This window comes from Tupaia chinensis, unplaced genomic scaffold (assembly GCF_000334495.1).
Source record: "Tupaia chinensis unplaced genomic scaffold, TupChi_1.0 Scaffold143646_1, whole genome shotgun sequence".
Lineage (NCBI taxonomy): Eukaryota > Metazoa > Chordata > Mammalia > Scandentia > Tupaiidae > Tupaia > Tupaia belangeri.
Genome location: NW_006203494.1, coordinates 857293 through 877849, shown reverse-complemented (window position 1 = coordinate 877849; position 20557 = coordinate 857293). Strand labels below are relative to the sequence as shown.

Genomic DNA, 20557 nt, shown 5'->3' with positions numbered 1-20557 from the left:
TTCCCCTCCTCTCTTTTCCCCCTCCCCCCCTCCTCCCTTCTCCCCCCTCCCCTCCTCGCTATATCTCCCTAGTTTGCCATCTGCCCTCTGCCCTCCGTGCTGTGCTAGCCAAAGCTGAAATCCAAAGCTGAAATCCGCACCCACAGGGAGCCCACAGGGATCCATGCGTCCCTGATCCGCAGCTGCAGCCCCACCATGCCCTGTGCACACACAGCCACTTGCGTTTCCCAGGACGGCCTGGAAAGCCCTGCAGCAGCTGACCTGAGTGCTGGGCAGGGCAGGCTCAGCTCACTGTGGGGCTGGCAGGGCGGGGGCTCAGCTCACTGCGGGGGACTGGGCAGGGGCTGGGCAGGGCAGGCTCAGCTCACTGCGGGGCTGGCAGCATGGGCACTGGCACCGGCATGAAGTGCCGGCGCTGGCCTCGGGCCCGCCTCACGGGGACAGCACACTGGACTGTCAAGGACACGTGCCCTCGACTCACTGGTTACGGAGTGGTCAGCCCTGGGGCAGTTTGCAGTGATTCCCTTTAAAGTCATTTTTCCGGTCAGATTAGTTAGTACTTAAGACAGTGAAAACAGACGGCCTATAGGGGCTTTAAGGCAGCTGGATCCCACATGGCCAACCGTGTGGTCTGAGTCCCAGATCCATGGCTTTGAAACCACGCCAGGTGTGTGTGCATGCATGCCCAAAATGGAGAAGGGATTTCGGTGTGGCCATCCCAGGGGAGTGCTCTCTCTGTTGAGCACAGGCGCCCTGCAGCAAATGTGCAAAAACAGGTACATGCAGCCTGTCGAACCTGTTCCACCTGGCCCTCAGGACCCAGGCCCCCAGAGCCCCAGCGTCATTCTCAGTCCCCCTCACAGCTCGCCACGAGCCTGCCAAGGTCCCCCCACGGCGCTGCGTGCACGGAAGGCAGACGAGTAGAAAGACAAGCAGGGTGTAGGAGACCCCAACAGCTGCCCTATTGAACATGCCATCTAGAGGTGCCCCCTTGCCCTGGGGGCCGGAACCTCTCCCATGGGAAATGAACATTTCTTCATCTTCGCACACATGCCCATCGCCCTGGCCGCCACGTACACTGGCAAGGGTGGCCTCGTAATGGCAGCCAGCGCTCCACCGACAGGGGGCAGGGGACACTGCTCGTCCGGGCCGTGGAGCTGCTCTGTGACTAGCAGTCGGCCGTCTTCCCGTGGATATTGTTAACTGCTCGTGTAACAGTACGTAGTCGATGAGCAGAATTACCTTCACTGCTGTCACGAGACCCACTCAAATGTCCCACCTCACCAGCGGGTCTACGCGGCTAATGGTTCTTAGTTAAGGTTGAAAATTAGTATTGCAAGTCACGTCACGAACCTGTCCTCCTTGAATTAGACTAACTCATCTCTTTTCCCCCAGTGACGGATAATAGTTACTTAATAAATGGGCTTTGAGCGAAACTGAACACAGCCTCAAACACAGGGTGTGAAATGCCCTTCTGTGTATTTTTTTTAAATTTCAATTTATTTGTTTGCATTCATTCACTGTACATCATTACAGCATAGAAAATGAGATTTTCCATCAGAGTACACTGTATATTGTCCCAATCAAACACATCAACAAACATGTTATTGTCAACAAATGATCTTCCATTTCTTGTTTTCTGTATGTTTTGCTTTTTTCCCCCCATCCTTGATTCCCTATTCTTACCCTCTGCCATCTCCCACTCTCCTCCCACACTGTCTCCGGTATCTATGTTTGCTTTCTATACTGTTTCCCCCCACATTTTTCTGTGTATTTCTTACCCTGTGGGGTTTTTGGTTTTGCCAGAGGGTGTGTGCTCTTAACAGAAAGGGACAGAGAGGGGAAAAAGCACCCCCGTGGGGCATGGTCGCTCAGCAACCCTTCCCACTTCTCCGGCTGTTGGGATGTGGGGCGCACATGCACCGGGAATGGTCCTCAAGACCCCAGGGCCAGGATTCTGACCATGCCGCCGCAGGTAGGGTCTGGCTCCCTTCACTGCCATGGGGCCAGCCCAGGTAAGAGGGCATTTCTCTTCAGAGAGACTTTTGCTATAAGCACGTGTGCTCACTGAAAGACAGACAGACAGAAAGTGAGAAATCACCCCCTGGGGGGATGGCCACCCTACAATCCCTTCCCCTCCACTCTCCTCTTGAAATTCTGGGCCTCCACACACATGTGCCTGGCATGAGTTTCAAGCCACTGGGCCCAGGACTTGAACCTCAGCTGACCACATGGGAGTGCAGCACCGCTACCATGCCACCTCACTGGCTCTGGTAAATAGATTTTTAAAAAATATATAATTATTTATTTAATTTTATTTTTTCATTCATTTATTTTAACTTGACCAGAGAGAGACAGAAAGAAAGAGTGAGAAAGCAAGCTGCCAGGTCCGGGACTCGAACTGTGGTGAGCCATATGGGAGTGTCCAGCACCTTAACCACCACGCCACCTGCTGGTCCCTCTGGTAAATAGACTTTTAAACCCTAAAATTAGGAGACCTGTGAAGTGTTAAATAAAAGTAGTAACATATATGAAGTTTGAGCCTTTCCTGAGAAAATGTAAAACCAGAATTAAAGATTCCTTACCACACTAACTGGCATGTCCGATCTGAAGAGTGCTCTCACACCGGCTGTCTTCGCTCAGCCTGGGCTCTTGTGTGCACGGGTCAGTGCAGGGTTCAAGATCTGATGTAAACAAAGGCCCCCCTGAGGAACAGTGGCCTCAAATCAAACTATCTGGACTTCCCCTTAGGAAACTTAATAATCTTAAAATAGCAGTTACATGGGACCAGCAAGCAGATGGCATAATGGTTACGTTGTTGGACTCCCACGTAGTTGACTATGGTTCAAGTCCCAGACCCGGCAACTTAAACTCACGCTGGGCACATGTGCATGTGTGCTCAGGATCCCAAGAGGATACTGGAAGGGAAGGGATTGCAGCGTGGCCACGTCCCCAGGGGGTGATTTCTCACTGTCGCTGTCTCACTGGTGAGCGCACGCACCCTACAGCAAAAATCTCTCTTAAAAAAAAAAGGCATGTGTGTTTGCGGCCTTGGCACTGGCTGTCCAGAGGCCAGAAGAGGGGCCGACGGCGCTGCGACTTTGCCGTGCTCTCCCCAGCCGCCGTGGAAGACAAGCCCTCCCTAGCCCTTTGCCTCATCAGTAACGATGCCAAACGCGGTCTCAATCATCTTCAAAGGGCAGTTACTTTTCCATTTTAAAATTAAAATGAGCATTTCTTTAAAAATATGGAGGAATAAACGATCAACAATTGTAAGAGTGGTTCTCAAACTGGGGTACACATTGGAATCATGGTGGAACATGTCACAGACCAAGACCACAGGGGGCATAATGGTCAGGTCACTGGACTCCCACGTAGTCAACCACAGTTCGCATCCAGAAAACGGTGGCTTGGGGGGCTGGCAGGTGGCGTGGTCGTTAAGGCACTGGACACTCTCACATGGCTGACCATGGTTCGAGTCTCGGATTTTGTTGTTTGCTTTCTCACTTTGTCTCTTTCTCTGTGACTCTCTCTGGTCAAATTAAAATAAATGAATGAATAAATAAAATTAAAATAATTAAAAAAAAAAAACCTCAAGCCAGGTGCATGTGCGTATGTGCCCAAAATCCAGAGATGAGAGTGGAGGAGAAGGGACTGCGGCGTGGCCATTCCCCCTGGGGGCTGATACCCAGCTTTCTGTCTTAGGCAAGCGCACGTGGTTGAAAGCAAAAATCTCTCAAAACACGAAAGACGCTGCAGCCCGGGTGGGCCTCATTAGTGGCGTTGGCATTCACCTTATTTCACCCGTGCTGTACACACGTACAAGGGACAGGAGGAGAAGTGCCTCTACAGGCCCAGGCACCCGCAGGCCCCTTCTCCACCTCCAGCCGGCCAGGATCCTGAGCGGCTCACTGCCCGGCATGTTTTCAGGCCAAGGGGGCTGGGGACTCGAGCGGTGGTCAGCGCAGGGCTTCCAGCCCTCAGTCTGTACCCTACCAGCTGCACCCCAGATGCTGGGCACTTCTCCATCCTCCTCTCGGGATCTTGGGCACGCACACACGTGCCTGGAGTGAGCCAAAGTCTCCAGGTCCAGGACTCAAACCACAGTTGACTACATGGGAGTCCAGCAACATAGCCATTATGCCATCTGCTGGTTCCCACAAGCGTTATTTTTAAAAAGATCTTGGGGGGGCCAGCAGATGGTATAGTGGTCATGTTGCTGGACTACCACAGGGTCGACCATGGTTCGAGTCAGACGGTGGCTCCAAACTCACGTTGGCGCATGTGTATGCATGCCCAAGGTCCCAGGAGGAGAACGGAGAAGGGACTGCAGCGTGGGCATCCCCCCACCCCAGGGATCATTTCTTGCTTTCTGTCTCTCTCTCTCCCTCTCTGTGTGTGTCTCTGGCAAGCGTGCACACTCTATAGCAAAACTCTCCCAAAAAAATAATAAAAATAAGATCCTGGGACCAAGAGATGATGTAATGGTTCCGTCACTGGACTCCCACATAGTCAACCAGAGTTAGAGCCCCGGCTCCGGCAGCATAAACTCATGCCAGGTGCTGCAGTTCAAGTCTCGGATCCGATAGCTTAAACTCATGCCAGGCGCATATGTGAGCATACCCCAAATGAAGAAACCTGTTAAAACTTCACCATGGAATTGAAATGAGCAAAATCCATACTGGGTAAACATTCTTTCTTTAAAAGAATTACTTTTACTTAACTTTTCTATCTTTTTCTTTTTTCTTCTTCTTTTTTTTTTTTTTTTTTTTTTTCTACAGGGTGGATCCATTTTTTTGGAGAGATTTTTTTTCTATAGGGTGCATGCGCTCTCCAGAGAGACAGAGACAGAAAGCAAGAAGTCACCCCCAGGGGGGATGGCCACACCGTAATCCCTTCTCCTCCATGCTCCTCTTGGGATCTTGGGCATGCACGCGCACACACACACGCCTGGCTTGAGTTTGAGCCACCGGATCCAGGACTCAAACCGCAGTTGACTACATGGGAGTTCAGCAACATAGTCATTATGCTAACTGCTGGTCCCTATCATCGTTATTTTTTTTAATGTGAGAAACAGAGAAAGAGAGAGAGGGAAAGTGAGAAAGCAAGCCACTAGATCTGGGACTTCCTTGAGCCATGGTCAGCCATGTGGGAGTCCAGTGCCCTGAACCACCACGCCACCTGCCATACTGGGAAAAACTCTGTTAAAAAAATAATAATAAATTTTTCAACAAACACAGTGGAAGAAAAGGGGCAGAGATAGTCCAAAAGCAATGGGAGACGTGGCAAACCTACGATGTGCAGATTTTAGTCCAACTGCAATGCAAGCAAACCGCCAAAACGTACATTTGAGACAGCTGGGTATTCGAATGCTACAGATTCTTGATATGAAATAACCGTTCGTTTTTAAGATGCAGTGATAATATTACGGTGGTTTTCTTAAAAGAGTCTTCATATTTTCCAAGTTTATTTCTCAAGGGAGAAAGAGACAGGTCTTGGCCCCCTCCCAGCCAGGATCACGGGGGCCAGGATGTGCCCGGCGTCTCCAGGTCACCTGGGAATCGGAGCCCAGGCCTCCCCTGGGGGTCCACTGGCACGGAAGCTGCTGCACTGCCGTGCTCGGCCTCAATCGTAGTGGCCCTTAGAGAACTACCCTGTGATGCCCGGGACACGCTGCCAGACTGCCCGGGAGGAAGACAGTGGGTGTGGAGGACACAGGGCTGGCCACACGCTGATACCGCCAGGCGGGCGACGGGCGCAGCTCACCGCCGTACACTGCCCACTCCGTCTCACCTGTTCAGAATTACCCCACACTGGGGCCAGCAGATGGCGGAGTGGTTACATTGCTGGACTCCGACATGGTCTACCGTGGTTCGAGTCCCGGATCTTAAGCACACACTGGGCACGTATGCTCGTGCCCAAGATCCCGAGAGGAGCATGGAGGAGAAGGGACTGTGGCGTGGCCATCCCCCCTGGGGGGTGATTTCTTATTTTCTGTCTGTCTCTCTCTGGTGAGTGCATGTACCCTATAGCAAAAACCTCTCTCAAAAAAATCCCACAGTTTACAAAATTTTAAACTAAATGATTTCGTTAAGAGACTATGATAATAACTTTGCCTCTTGTATTACCTGAAATATTGAAATTAGAAAAACATTCAAAATGAGTCCATTTAGGATTCCTAGAGCTTAAAAACACAAATCTAAATACTGCATTTGGAGGGCCCCCAGTGGTGTGGTGGTTAGGCACTGGACTCCCACACGGATGATATTCAAGTCCTGGACCCTGAGACTTGAGGGTCCATGCACAAGTGCGTATGTGCCCACTACCCTACGAGGACTGTGGTGTGGCCATCCCCCCAGTGCTGATTTCTCACTTTTCCTCTCTCTGTGTCTCTCTGTCTCTCTCTGGAGGGCATTCACACCCTATGGCAAAAACCTAAAGATAAATAAATAAAAAAGAAATGCTGGGAACCAGCAGTTAGCGTAATGGCTATGTCGCTGGACTCCCATGTAGTCGACCGCGGTTCGCGTCCCGGACCTGGTGGCTTAAACTCATGCCGGGCACATGTGCGTGCGTGCCCAAGATCCCGAGAGGAGAATGGAGAAGGGATTGCGGCGTGGCCATCCCCCCTGGGGGTGATTTCTCCCTTTCTGTCTCTCTGTCTCTCTCTGTCTGGCGAGCGCACGTGCCTTATAGCGAAAACCTCTCAAAAAAAAAAAAAGAAATGCTGCACTTTGCAATTTAAGGGAAGCGGTGACTAATGTCCACATCTGTGAGCTGCTCGGCCTTCCTGTCCCCAGCAGGAACGAACGCGCGGTTGGCACTCCAGCACGCCAGTGGCCAGGAACTCACAGACCATTGTCCCACTGGCCTCGGCCTCCAGGGAGCCACTCAGCAATCACAGAACACACAGGCGCACTGCCATGGACCGGGCCACCACCTCCTCCCGAACCAGCGCCAGAGGCCACTGCCGGGGCCCTGAATGAACCACTCCCAGAGCTCCCAGGAAAGCCTGGCCAGGGCTCATCTTCCTCTCGGTCGACAGGAGAAATTCACCCACAAGTTACCAAATACGGAGTGGGCGAGGGAAGCCTCCTGAATCTGGCCTTCCAATGGGCAATGTGCACAGCACAGAGCCTGCCCCGCTGTAGACGGAGGTCACGGTAGGCCGCTGAGCACAAGACCACGAGGGTGACAGCGGCCCCAGGGCAGGGTGACGTCCTCTCCCCTGTCCAGACACTCACAGTGTGCCCGAGTCTCCTTGGTCCCAGCGGGGCGGCCAGGGGCCACACTGGCGGCTCACTCTGAGCATAGTCTCAGCGCCTGGCTTACCCAGCTCAGGCTGGCCCAGCGGACGCCACACCCCATTTCATCCTCCTAGCTCCACGCTGCGGACTCACGCCTCCTGTCCTCGGTCCGAGGGGAGGCGAGGTGCCTCTGCTTCTCTGCGAGGTGACGGCAGGACAGCGCCCCCCACGTCGCCAGTTCCCATCTCTCTCCTGGACCACCTGCCGTCTAAGCCAGACCCCCTGGCAGCTGTCTGTACGCTCCGCATCCTCCCTGCTGACCTGCTCTGCTCTTCCTGTCCTCCTCGGTCTGCTTTAGTCCTGCAGTGCACGCTGCCACCACGGGCCCTCCAGGGCCACCCCACCAGGTGCAGCACGCTGCCACCGCGGGCCCTCCAGCTCACACCCCGGCCGGACCGCTGTCTGATGCCTGCCCCACTCTAACCCCATCCAGCCCCATCTTCTAAACACCGGTACGCTGGGATGGAGTGGAAAGAAATTACAACTCCATGCGGTCCGCCCTGCGGTCCGACCGGGTGTCTGGTTCACCTGCTCACTGCTGCAGTGAGTTCTCACCACCGTAACCCTCGACAAGGAGACGGCAGTGACAACTTCTCAGGGCGCTGGGCGGGCCGGCGCCATCCCCATGCTGCTCCCTTTTCCTTACCGCAAACCCCGGGTTATTAAGGGCACAGACTCCCAACTAAAAGGTTTCATCTCCTGGCCCTCCTTCGGGAAGGGCAGGCTCTGGCCACCGCCCTCCCCCCGCCGTGTCCTGGAGCAGCTGCCTCCCGACGCGCAGACAGGCCGCATGGTAAGGCTGGCACGGCACGTTAGGAGACCGCGGTAGCTTCACGGGCCCAAGCACAGCTGTTATAGCATGCACGTAGACGTATGTTCTAAAACAGCCTCACACTCCAAAGCCCGGTCAGACACACCCACAGAGAGGCCGCAAGTTTGGCAGACCTGGGTCTGACTCCTGCCAGCTGCTCCCTCTGTGGGTCCTGAGGACAGAGCTCTCGAAGTCCACTGCTTTACTGAGCCCTGGCTCGCCAGGTCACGGGCCGTAAACGCTCCTGTCCAGTACCATGCCTGGCGACCCTGTGAGGACGGACAGGGGCTCTGACTCGGTAGGCCTCACCTGCCCCGAGGAAATGGAGACTCACATACAGTCCAGTAGGCACACACCGACCCATCCTGCACACGGACCCCCCAATAGGCACACACAGACCCATCCCGTACACACACGGACCCCCCAATAGGCACACACCAACCCATCCCGCACACACACGGACCCCCCAATAGGCACACACCAACCCATCCCGCACACACACGGACCCCCCAATACGCACACACAGAGACCCATCCCGCACACACTCGGACCCCCCAATAGGCACGCAGAGACCCATCCCGCACACACTCGGACCCCCCAATAGGCACGCAGAGACCCATCCCGCACACACTCGGACCCCCCAATAGGCACGCAGAGACCCATCCCGCACACACTCGGACCCCCCAATAGGCACGCACAGACCCATCCCACACACACGCGGACACCCCCAATAGGCACACACAGACTCACTCAACACACACGCGGACACCCCCAATAGGCACACACGGACCCACTCAATACACACATGCAGACCCCTCAATAGGCACACACAGACCCATCAGGCACATACACACAGACCCATCCCGCACACACACATGGACCCATCAGGCATGCACACACAGACCCATCCCGCACATGCACACGGACCCCTCAATAGGCACACACAGACCCATCTGGCACACACGCAGGGCCCTGTTAGTGATTTTCTGTCCATGTCCTGCCTGAAATGTCCTGACTGTTTATTACAAGTATCTCTAATAAAACTGGATATAGTTTGGCTTGGAAAACAAAACAAACAAATAAACTTAAACATTTAAAATACATTAAAGGGGACCAGCAGTTAGTGTAAGGGCTATGTCATTGAATTCCCATGTAGTTGACCGTGGTTCGAGTCCTGGACCCAGTGGCTTAAACTCACGCCGAGTGCATGTGCGTGCGTGCCCAAGATCCCGAGAGGAGAACGGAGGAGAAGGGATGTGGCGTGGCCATCCCCCCTGGGGGGTGATTCCTCGCTTTCTGTCTCTCTGTCTCTCTCTGTCTGTCTGGCGAGCGCACGCGCCCTATAGCGGAAAAAGAAATGAAATAATGACAATAAATAAAATTAAATAATTCTAAAAAAATACATTAAAAATAAAACCCTGAATTATCTGCTAACTCCCAGCGTGTCCTTATAAATGTCTTTGCTACCTCTAATAGCATGCGCGAGGCGGGGAAGCCTAGGACGGACCGCTGAGATGTGCACCAGCTAGATCTTCATAATCTCCTCTCTTTTTACTGGCAGGTTTTTGCCACAGGGCGTGTGTGTGTGTGTGTGTGTGTGTGTGTTAGAGAGAGAGGGAGGGAGGGAGCGGATGGAGAGAAAGAAACCCCCAGTGGGGTGTGGTCATGCCACACCCTTTCCCTCCACTTGTCCATCCTGTCGGGGTTTGGGACACACACGCACATTTTTCAAGCTGACGTGTGAAGATTCAGACCAGGGCTACCCACGCGAGACGTGGCTCCCCGCGCACGGCACTTAACCGCTGCACCACTAAGGTGGCCCAAGGGTGACTTCAGGTGATAAAGGGTACCCCAAATCTATACATTTAAAAGGAGAATTACATTCCTGTTTTTGTTTTTGTTTTTAAGAGAGATTTTTGTTATAAGGCACATTTATTGACCAGAGAGACAGAGACAGAAAGCGAGAAACCACCCCCCAGGGGGGTGGTCACGCCGCAATCCCTTCTCCTCCACTCTCCTCTCGGGATCTTGGGCACGCACGCACACGCGCCTGGCATGAGTTTAAGCCACCAGGTCCGGGACTCGAACCGCGGGCGACTACATGGGAGTCCAGTGATGTAACCATTATGCCAACTGCTGGTCCCTATATTCTTATTTTTAAAATTGGTTTTGAAATCTCAACTCTCTTCCTTGGACTAAAAGGCACTTTTATTATCAGAAACTCTTCCCGAACTAACATCACATGTCGGTGCTTTATTTTTGTCCCACTGCCCAGAGTGGAGCCCACACCCTTGGGGAGAGCAGAAGACACACTCCCTCCTTTCGCCTCCCTTCCAGTACACTGAGCTGCTGTCCCTCCCGAAGTGGAGCAAGGAGGCAGGGGTCGGGGCGCCGTGTACAGAGCCCCTCACGTGATCCTGGACGCGGAAATGTGCACGGCTGAGCGCCCCTAACCTGCACACCCGAGATCCCAAACGCTGCAGACTCGGAGGCGTCCTGGGTGCTAGTGTGGCGCCCTGTGCTGCCCGTCGCCCTGAGTGCGCGTCTTCTACTGTCAGGTGTTTCGCGGCTGAGTACCCGCGTGTAAGGGACCAGCTGGCAGCACAGCGGCGAGACGGTGCTCCCCGGAATGGCGCACGTGGGAGGACCCTGGGTCTGCACAGAGGTGTCCCTCAGTTGGACACACGTGTGCCTGTGGGGTGGGTGAGCCTGGGGCGGAGCATGGCATCCAGACCGGTGGGGGTGCTGTGTCTCTGTCTCTCTCGTTGGGGGTGCTGTGTCTCTGTCTCTCTCGTTGGGGGTGCTGTGTCTCTGTCTCTCTCACTATAAAGTAAAGAAACTAAGGGTAAAACGAGACGGTGATGCCAAACCTGCACATCCTGACACCCCAGCATGCGTCTCCTCGCGTCTCGGGCCCCGGCTGTAAACACTATCTCCGAGTTTTCGAATCGATTGAGCATCACATCACAATGGTTGCTTCACCATTTCCCAGGACCTGCGTACTCTCCAATTCAGGGGTATCGTTTGTCCCCGTTTTCTTTCCCGAGAAATGGAGTCCAGTGATGTAACCCGCCTGGACACAGAGGGGCAGCCGCCTGGACACAAGAGACAGCCGTCTGGACAGAGCCCCGAGCCACCATCGCCCTGCAGCCAGCCAAGGTCAGGGTGGGTGCCCGGCCTGGGACATGGCCCCCAGCATTGCCGTGTGCTGTCACTGCAGCTGCACCCTCACGTGACATTTTAACGTCAGTCACCTAAGTTTCATCAGGGCACTTCCAATAGTGCTGAAAGCACCGTTCAAAACAGGAAGGAGCGGTTGAAAGTCAAGATATAAGCTTGCTGCCCCTGGTACGACTGCTCTTTGTTAAAGAATTACTCGGTTTATTTATGATTATTATGTTTTCACTTGATGGGGGGAGGGGGGTGAGAAAGCAAGCTGCCAGGTCCGGAACGCAAGTCACTGTTGACAATCTGGGAGCCCAGGCCCTAGCCACCTGCCAGTCCAGTTACAACCATTTATAGCAGTGGCAAAGGCAGTCATGACTCCTCCACTGAAATGTGGAGTCGCAAGGCCCGGCTTCCTGGTCTGGCCAAGGACCGGTGCCGCTCAGGTGAGGCACCGGCTGCGAACGCAAAGCCGTCCGGGACCCTCCAGCTCCACTCAGCACCCAAACTCTCACCATGTGGAGCAGATGAGGGGCTGCAGCCTACACACGGAGCAGAGCTGAGCTCTTCTCACGGGCCGTGGCCCAAATCCTGACCCACAGGGCCACGGAAGATAACAGTATTAGTGAGACCAGCAGATCGCATAATGGCTATGTCGCTGCACTCGCACATAGTGAGAGACTGTGGTTCGAGTCCCGGACCTGGTAGCATAAAACTCACGCCAGGCGCGTGTGCATGCGAGCCCAAAATCCCAGGAGAATGGAGGAGAGGGGACTGCAGCCTGGCCATCGCACTGGGAGGGCGATTTCTCACTCTCTACCTCTCTGTCTCTCCAGCAAGTGCACGTGCCCTCTAGCAAAAATCTCTCAGAAAAAAACAACAGTATTTCCTTAAGTCACTATGTTTTAGGCGATTAACTGTATAGCAATAGAACATGGCTACCAGAGCCTTCTGATCCAAAACTGTAAGAAAAATACTGAGGTACGTGAAAAGCACCTGAACACAAATTCGCAGTAATGCAGGCGTTGGTGACTGAAACAGAAAAGCACAGCAAGATGACAGGGAAGGCCTCCCTCACAACAGCACGCTCAATGATTTTACTGATTCCTGTTCAGGGTTCTGTCATAAGGCATGTGTGCTCACTGAGGGAGACAAAGAGATAGAGACAGAGAGACAGCGAGAGGGAAAGTAACATATTACCCCACAGAGGGCATGGCCACGCGACAGTCCCTTCTCTTCCATTGGCCTCTTGCGATTCTGGGCACACGCACACACGTGCCTGCATCATTTTCGAGTCGCCAGTACTGACCCCGAGCCAGCCTCCAGGCCACCCAGTGTCATGGGCGCTCAGGTGCCACGCAGAGCCCAACCAGGGAGCCAGCAGCCACCGCAGCTGGCCACCACCAGCGGCTCGATACTGTGGGGCGGGGGTCCCCCTGAGGGTGGTAAGACCTGGCACCGGTCACAAGCAAGTGGGTCTTCTCGGACAATCACGGGCTGGCAACACTGAGAGCCCAGCCCTCTGGCCTCTGCAGTCACAGCGGCCACGTGTGCCGGAGGCCACCCCACGCCGGAAGGCAGGTGTGCGTCGCGGGCAGGAGCACCGGCACCCAGGGAACTCGGACTGCAGAGGGCTGGGTCTGCCTGTCAGCCACTCTGCAGCCTGCATGGCAGTGGGCCAGTTACTGCGCTTTTCCCGTTTGTGTCTGAGCCTTTAGCAATGCACAGAACGTTCCAGCCTGGCCTCAGCTGTGCTCTGCTGAGCCAGCACGCTGCCTGGGGCCAGAGAATTAGAGCAAGCCGCTCCCGCTCCACTCCGGAGGTCGCCAGGGATTCCCCAGGGAAAGGGGACCATAGGGACAGCAGAGTCCTCGCTGTGGGCTCCAACTCCTCCCACGTGCGAAAGCGCCTCCGAAAACCGACTCTGGAGGACACTGGCTTTTATGTATTAAGATAAAAAGCTGTTTTTTTCTCATCAAAAACCTACTAGGAATCCAGGTGTATGCGACTCCAACAGTCCCGTCCTTACTGGCTGCTCCGTGAGGCTTCCCAAACGCACCACCCACAGAGCACACCTCACCAAGGGCCTGAGGACCCTTTAAGAGCTGAATTAGGAAGAGGAAGAGGGGGAGGAGGTGGCCAGAGCAGCGGGAGGGGGAGAAAGGCAGAGAGGGGAGGGTCTCACCAGACGTGAAAGCCTGCTGTGGGCTGAGGAGGGGGTACAAGGCGGCTGCACACGGAAAGGGCCTGCGTGGAGCTCGTGCCCCTCCTCCCTAGGGTACAAAGGCCACGGCAGGACGGCTCTCCACGGCCTCTCCACGAAGAGCAGCTGCTGGAACAGACGCCCCACAGTACCCCGACGGCTCCTCTCCAGAGAAGCAGCTCCACAGGGCGGAAGCAGGAACCAGGAGAAATGAAGGCCTTTCTCGATCAGAGGAGCAGGGAGCTCCCTGCACGAAACGTGTGAAAGCAGAAGTGCCCGTAACCCGTGCGCTGGTGGAACTGCCACACCGACTGCCCTCCCGCAGCGCGAGGTGCGATGCCTTCGTGTGACTGCCAAAAGGCACCAAGACGCCAGCGCTTCAGGCTTCGGTGGCCCGTGTACAAGCTCCCTTGCAAACACACCCTCCCAACCCAAACCCCTTCCTGTTTCCAGCCTAGTATGTTTACTTCCTCATCTGCTGCCAAAGACAAGAGCGACAGTGGGGACGCTGGCCACGGGACCCACCCCGCCAACCCGGACCCAAGGCGCAAGCCAGACTTGCTGTGAAATGGGTCTGTCGGACACTTGATGTCCTCAGCTGTCGCAGTGGGGTGAGTCAAATCCAAAGGGCACCACTAGACAAAGCCACATGCTTCCTAAACAGCTCTATTTTACCACAGGACGCAGAAAAGCCATGGGTCGAGATGTAAAAACTGTTCTTCCCAAAAGCTGCCCTCCCCCTGCTTCAGGAAGTCAATTATCAAACCCACACTTACTGAGCGTCTCTGTGCCCGCAGGCTGCAGGCTGGCTCTGGCTCTCGGTACTACGCATTCTCTGTAATACGGGTTTTGGTCTCATTTCACAGAAGAGGAAATGAGGCATAGAAAGTACTTTCAGGGGACCAGCAGTTGGTGTAAAGGCTATGTCACTGGACTCCCACGTAGTCAACCGCAGTTCGAGTCCTGAACCCAGTGACTTAAACTCACGCCGGGCACGTGTGCATGCATGCCCAAGATCCCCAGAGGAGAATGGAAGAGAAGAGACTGTGACATGGTCTTCCCCCCTGGGGGGGTGATTTCTCACTTTCTGTCTCTCTCTCTCTCTTTCTGTCTTTCTGGCGAGTGCATGTGCGCTATAGCAAAAACTTCTCCCAAAAAAAAGAAAAAATATTTTCACAAGATCACAATTATTAAGAGATTACTGAATTTGGGAACCAGCAGTTAGCGTAATGGCTCTGTAGCTAGACTCCCACGTAGTCGATCGCGGTTCACGTCCCGGACCCGGTGGCTTAAAACTCAGGCCGGGCGCGTGTGCGTGCGTGCCCAAGATCCCGAGAGGAGAATGGAGGAGAAGGGATTGTGGCGTGACCATCCCCCCGGGGGGTGATTTCTCGCTTTCTGTCCCTATGTCTCTCTCTGTGTGTCTGGCGTGTGCACACGCCCTATAGTGAAAACCTCTCCAAAAAAAAAAGAGATTACTGAGTTTGACACAAGACCGGGCTCCAAATCTCTCCTTTCCCATGTGGAAATTCATGGGCATAGGTAAAACGGAGCAATTGATACACCACCCTTGGGCCAGTAGGTGGTGGGGCAGATAAGATGCTGGTCTCCCACACAGCCAACTGCAGTTCGAGTCCTGTACCCAGTGGCTTGAAAATCTCACTGGGCGTGTGTGTGTGCCCCCAAGATCCTGAGAGGAGAATGGAAGAGAAAGGACTGCAGCGTGGCCATTGTTCCGGGGGGACAGGAACATGCTCCCCCTCTCTCTCACCAGCAAGCATAAGCACCCTATAACAAAAGCAAACATCAACAACAAAAAGAGCATCAGCCACGCTCTGTGGCACAGCAGCCACGCACTACAGAGGCCGCATCCCACAGCGTGACTACAGGGGGAGCCCCAGAACATGCCCATGGGGGCCCGGACCCCATGGGCTGGAGGAAGAGAGGAAAGGGGTCACAGCATGGCAGGCTGCAGGGGGTGCTCTTCTCTTCCCCCCTCTCACATGCACACACATGCTCTAACATTGCTAAAGAAAAAAGCTTTGGGGGCCAGCAGGTGGCATGGTGGTTAAGAGCACTGGACTCCCACATGGTCAAACAAGGTTTGAATCCTGGACCTGGCAGCTTGCTTTCTCACATTCTCTGTCTCACTCTGCCCCTCTCTGGGCAAATTAAAATTAATTAATTAATTTAATTTAATTAAACACAATCTTCTTTTAAAAAGACAAAGGCTTTGAAGCCAATGTTTACTTGCTAGTTGTGTAACTTTGGACAAGTGAACTTTAACCCTATTTACCTAAAACGTAAAATGGGTAATAACACCTACTCCAGCGAGTTACAGTGAAGCTTGCTCGCAGAAATAAAACTGGTTGACATTAACCTTGAGTCTAAACAGTTCAGATATCACATAAGCACCACAGCGACATAAGAGGCTTGTACACTGTCTTTATTGTACAGTGAGCAAATGGAGGTACAGAAATTAAGTCATTTGCCCAAGGTCGCGAGCTAAAGAAGGCACAACCATCCACAGAATTTAAACTGCACTCGAGGGCCAGACATGGGTCCTCCATGGCAGATGGCATGGTACAAGTCTCAGACCCGGGGGCTTGGAAATCACGCCGGGAGCGTGTGTGTGTGCGCCCAGAATCCTGGGAGAAGGGGCTGCGGTGTGGCCATGTCCAAGGGGGGTGCTTCCTCACTTTCCCTCTCTCTCTCTGGTGAGCACATGTGCCTACAGCAAAAAGAGACAGACAAAAGCAAAAGGCGACAACAAAAGCATGCGCTCCGGCCCCGAGCTGGCACGCCATGTCGCCTGCACGGCACGCGCACGCTCTGGCTGGCCAGGCCCGCATGTGCGCGGCATCACGGCGAGGTGGCGGCGGCAAAGCACGCACTGCCCATGCCAGGACTGGGTTCACACCTGGGCACCGCCCAGCATGCCCTCATGCACCCATGGCCCCCGCTGGCTCAGGCTGGGGGTGGCCCCAGCGGGATCGTCTCTGTCTCCACCTCTCACACTCAGAGAACGTAAGCCCCTAAAGACAGATAAGTAAGCACGAGCATCGTTCTTTACCTGGCTCCGAACAGCCCTGTAAACGGGCTGACAAGCGTGAGCCAAGCAGGCGGGCCAGGAGGGAGGCCAGGCTCTCCTGGTGCCCACCCACGACCACCGTCTGCCCAAGACACAGAGCCCCGCCCCGTGTCCATCCTGACACCCGATGCACCACATCGTGAAGCGTCCCTGCCCTCAGCCCACGTGGCCTACGTTTTTGTATGAAATAAAATGACCACATCATCTCCCGTCCAAAACCTTCCAAAACACCTGCCACAGAAGAAAATGCAGTTACTCAGAGCCGAGCGCCCGTGTTGCCAGCCCTTCCCCACCACTTCTCTGACCCCCTCAAGCACTCCCGGGTGGCCCTGAGCCAGGAGGACACCCAACAGGCTCCACCTCTGGGCACGTGGCACTGGTGCCTCAGCCCACTCCCACCTCGGCCGCCCCCAGCCGAGGAAGGCCACATCGGACTGCGCGCTCCGCTTTCCTGGCCGGCCCTGAAATCTGGCACCTCACGTTTTGCCAATTCGTGTATCTGCTACTCGCTCCCTCCCACTAAAACAGAAGTTCCACACAACACACTTGTGTGGCCGCCGTGCTGTTTCCTAGGGGAAAAGGCAGTACATACTTACTGGTAGGAATATGTATTAAATGCACAAATGACCGGCATATTAGCTATGCACTGCGGCATGTTACCCCCCAAGCGTGATGGCTTAGAACAAGGAACCTCCGGTGCAGCTGCTGTGGGTCGGGATGCCACCTGGCTGGGCAGGGGCCTCAGCTCAGGGCCTCAGAGGGTGCAGTCAAGCTGTCACCAGGTCTGCACCGATTGAGGCTCGACTTTGCCCAGCTCGGGCACGTGACTGCTGTCAGGCCTCGAGATCTCGTCCTCGCTCACCACAGGCCTCAGCTTTGACCACGTGGGCCTCCCCACGGCCGCCTGGGCATTCTCAGGACATGCCAGCCAGCTCCGAGGGAGAGGGAGTGAGGCCGAGGATGCCCAAGACGGAAGCCGCAGCCTTCGGGGCCCTCATCCGGGCAGCGGCACCCAACACTTCTGCAGCCTCCTAGGACAGAAGAGAATGGCTGGGCCCTCTACACTCGGGGGAGGGCGACACCAAGTCTTCGGGGACCATCTTAAAAGTTGGGTGGCATAATGAACTTTTGTAAACACAAAAGCTTGCCCTTGGCCACTATCCCTCAGTGTGCTCGCGTGGAGATGAGGGTGTGATGGTGGCTGCCCACTCACCCCAGTGCACGTCTGCCCAACCTCACAAAACGCCCAGGCAAGTGTGGGGACGAGAGAGTTTCTCAGTTATGCTTGATAATACTACTCCAGGGGACAGGAAAATGAGCTTCTGGAGGGGAAGGGGCCTTGGGTAGGTCCTGCCGAGTAGAGGGCATCACCTTTTTCTTTAGCCATGCAGGCACTGTCCTCCGGGGGCGGGGGGCGGGGGCGGGACGGCCCCCAGTGAAACAGTAACTCTGTTATATTACAACCCAGAACCACACAGGGACATTCAAAGTTTACCGAGAGGCAAGAGCCACCATTCTGTCATTAGGAAATAAAAGGTGAGGGTCAGCCCATGGCCTGGGGGTTAAGGAAGCCAGAATCCCCAACATGGCCCACTGTGTGGTTCAAACCTCGGACCTGATGGCTTGAAAACCAGACCAGGCCCATGTGTGTGCGGCCCCAAACCCCGAAAGGGTGGAGAAGCAGAGAAGGGCCGGCAGCGCTGCCATGCCCCATGGGGGGATCTTTCTCCCCCTCCCTCTCTGTCTTTCTCTCTCTGGCAAGTGAAAGAAAGAGAAAAGGAGAGAAAGAAGGAAGAGAAGGGGAGGTAAGAAGGTGGGCTGGCTGGGCCTGCAGCTCCACGGCTAAGTCCAGTATGTCAGGAGCCCCGTCCCACCCAGCTGACTGTGGCTCGGAACCTAGCCCCAGGGTCTGAAAACATGCAGGGCCCATGTGTGCATGTCCAGAACCCTGGACTGGATGAAGAAAACAGGGCAAAGGCTTGCAATGTGACTGCACCCATCAGAGGGTGGCGCTCTCTCTCTCTCTCTCTCTCTCTCTCTCTCAAGTGTATGCACCCTCTAGCAACTAATAAAAACGTAAAATATTAAGAGATGTACACTGGGGTGCCGAATCCCACATGGCTGACTGCGCAGTTAAACGCTGGGAGTTTGTAAGCGAGTACCAATAACCCTCCCGAGAAGCGAACATCTCTGAAGCCTCTTCCCCCAGCAAGCCTGCCACTCGGGGCCTCCTTTCCCGAAAGTGCCTCTCCCTTCTTCATCTGCTTGGAAGAGCTACTTCCTACCTAGCAAAATTATCTGGAGATCATCTAAACACGAAGCCCAATCTAAAAATAATCTACTATTTACATTTTCACCGGAAAGACCAATAACACACTGTGAGTTTTCTTGCCTCCAAAAGCAATTGGGTTATTTCGAGTGTGGAGGATGCCAGAAAGCTGGAAGATTTAAAAATAGCGGCTCTGCGAGCTGACTCCTCACACAGATGGAAAGGAACCACTAAACGCACAGGTGTGGGGGGGCAAGCGTGCGCTGCCACGTGACAGCGGGGCCCACGGGTCAGCGTGCTGCAGGTGTCCTAGTAAGCTGGCAACAGCGTCGCGCCTCTGGATCATCGGGAAGACAGAAAAGGCCAACAACAGCAAGTGGGTGGTAGCAAAAAAATAAAACCGCTTTCACTGCGGGCTGCCGTGCGCATCCCTCTGCAAGCTCGGCTCGGCAGCTAACGCGAAGGTTAAACCCACAGCGCTCGCAGTGCTCCCCATGCCCATATGGCTGCGACCCGGGTGGGGTGAGTTCTAACCATCTGGACCCCGTGCATTACGGTGAGACGCGCTCTTCACCTGGAAATATGAGGAACTTCCATCTGGTAGATTCAGATGCAGCTTAACATTTCATAAAATAGTATTTTTACAAGAAAGCTACGCCGCTAAGATCTCCGTGCTCCAAGGCCCGGGAAAGGACTACTTCAGAATTCATGTGCACACGACTGGCCGTCTACCGGCCACAAGTAAGAGGGCACGTCAGCACATCTTCCAGAGCTAGCCACACAAGCACTGCCATTCCGCTCATGGACCATTTAAAATACCCCTGTGCTGAAATGCAAATAAATCACTAGGGTTCTCACGTGAAACTTTTTACCCAAACCTTTTGATGGTTTAATGCAGATATTATTAAAATACAGTGCATGAGTGACAGCTTTCCTTCTTTTTGGAGAGATTTTTGCTATAGGGCGTGTGCGCTCGCCAGACAGACAGAGAGAGACAGAGAGACAGAAAGCGAGAAATCACCCCCCAGAAGGGATGGTCACGCCGCAATCCCTTCTCCTCCATTCTCCTCTCGGGATCTTGGGCACACACGCACACGCACCCGGTGTGAGTTCTAAGCCACCAGGTCCGGGACGCAAACCGCGGTCGACTACGTGGGAGTCCAGCGACATAGCCATTACGCTAACTGCTGGTTCCCTATGAGTGACAGCTTTCTGAGAGAGGGTCATGGAGAAGGTCCGAGCGCCTCGCCTGGCGTGGGGCACTGACGCAGTTGTCCAGAGGCCTACCCCACTGAAAGTGGACTTCTGTTAGGGTGGTCTTGGGCATGAGGGAAGGAACAGGGAGGAAGCAGGCTGCATCTCTTTGTTTCTTTGAGGGACCGGCAGGTGGCATGATGGTTAAGGCTCTGGACACTCCCACGTGGCTGACCATGGTTCAAGTCCCAGACCTGGAGGCTTACTTTCTCACTTCCTTCCTTGCCCCGTGTGTCTCGCTCTGGTCGTATTAAAAATAAATGAATTAATAAAATTAAATAAATAAGTCTTTAAAAAAAGGAAATTGAGATGTCCCTGTCCCTACTAATACCTATTACTAGATAATGGAATTATACATATAGAATAGAAATAGACAACAATATTAAAAGACCATCTATTGCTTCTTCTGATCTAGCCTACTGATACCTACCATCCCCACAGACACCCACCTTGCCAA

General features: G+C 54.3%; 1 long non-coding RNA gene across 1 annotated transcript in view; it reads right to left on the bottom strand.

Moving 5' to 3' along the window:
* LOC114005331 (uncharacterized) overlaps positions 1–20557 on the bottom strand; it is a 48748-nt gene that overhangs the window by 2236 nt on the left and 25955 nt on the right. The window contains exon 2 of the long non-coding RNA XR_003547201.1: positions 2586–2651. This is a non-coding gene — a long non-coding RNA (uncharacterized LOC114005331). The remainder of the gene's footprint in view (positions 1–2585; positions 2652–20557) is intronic.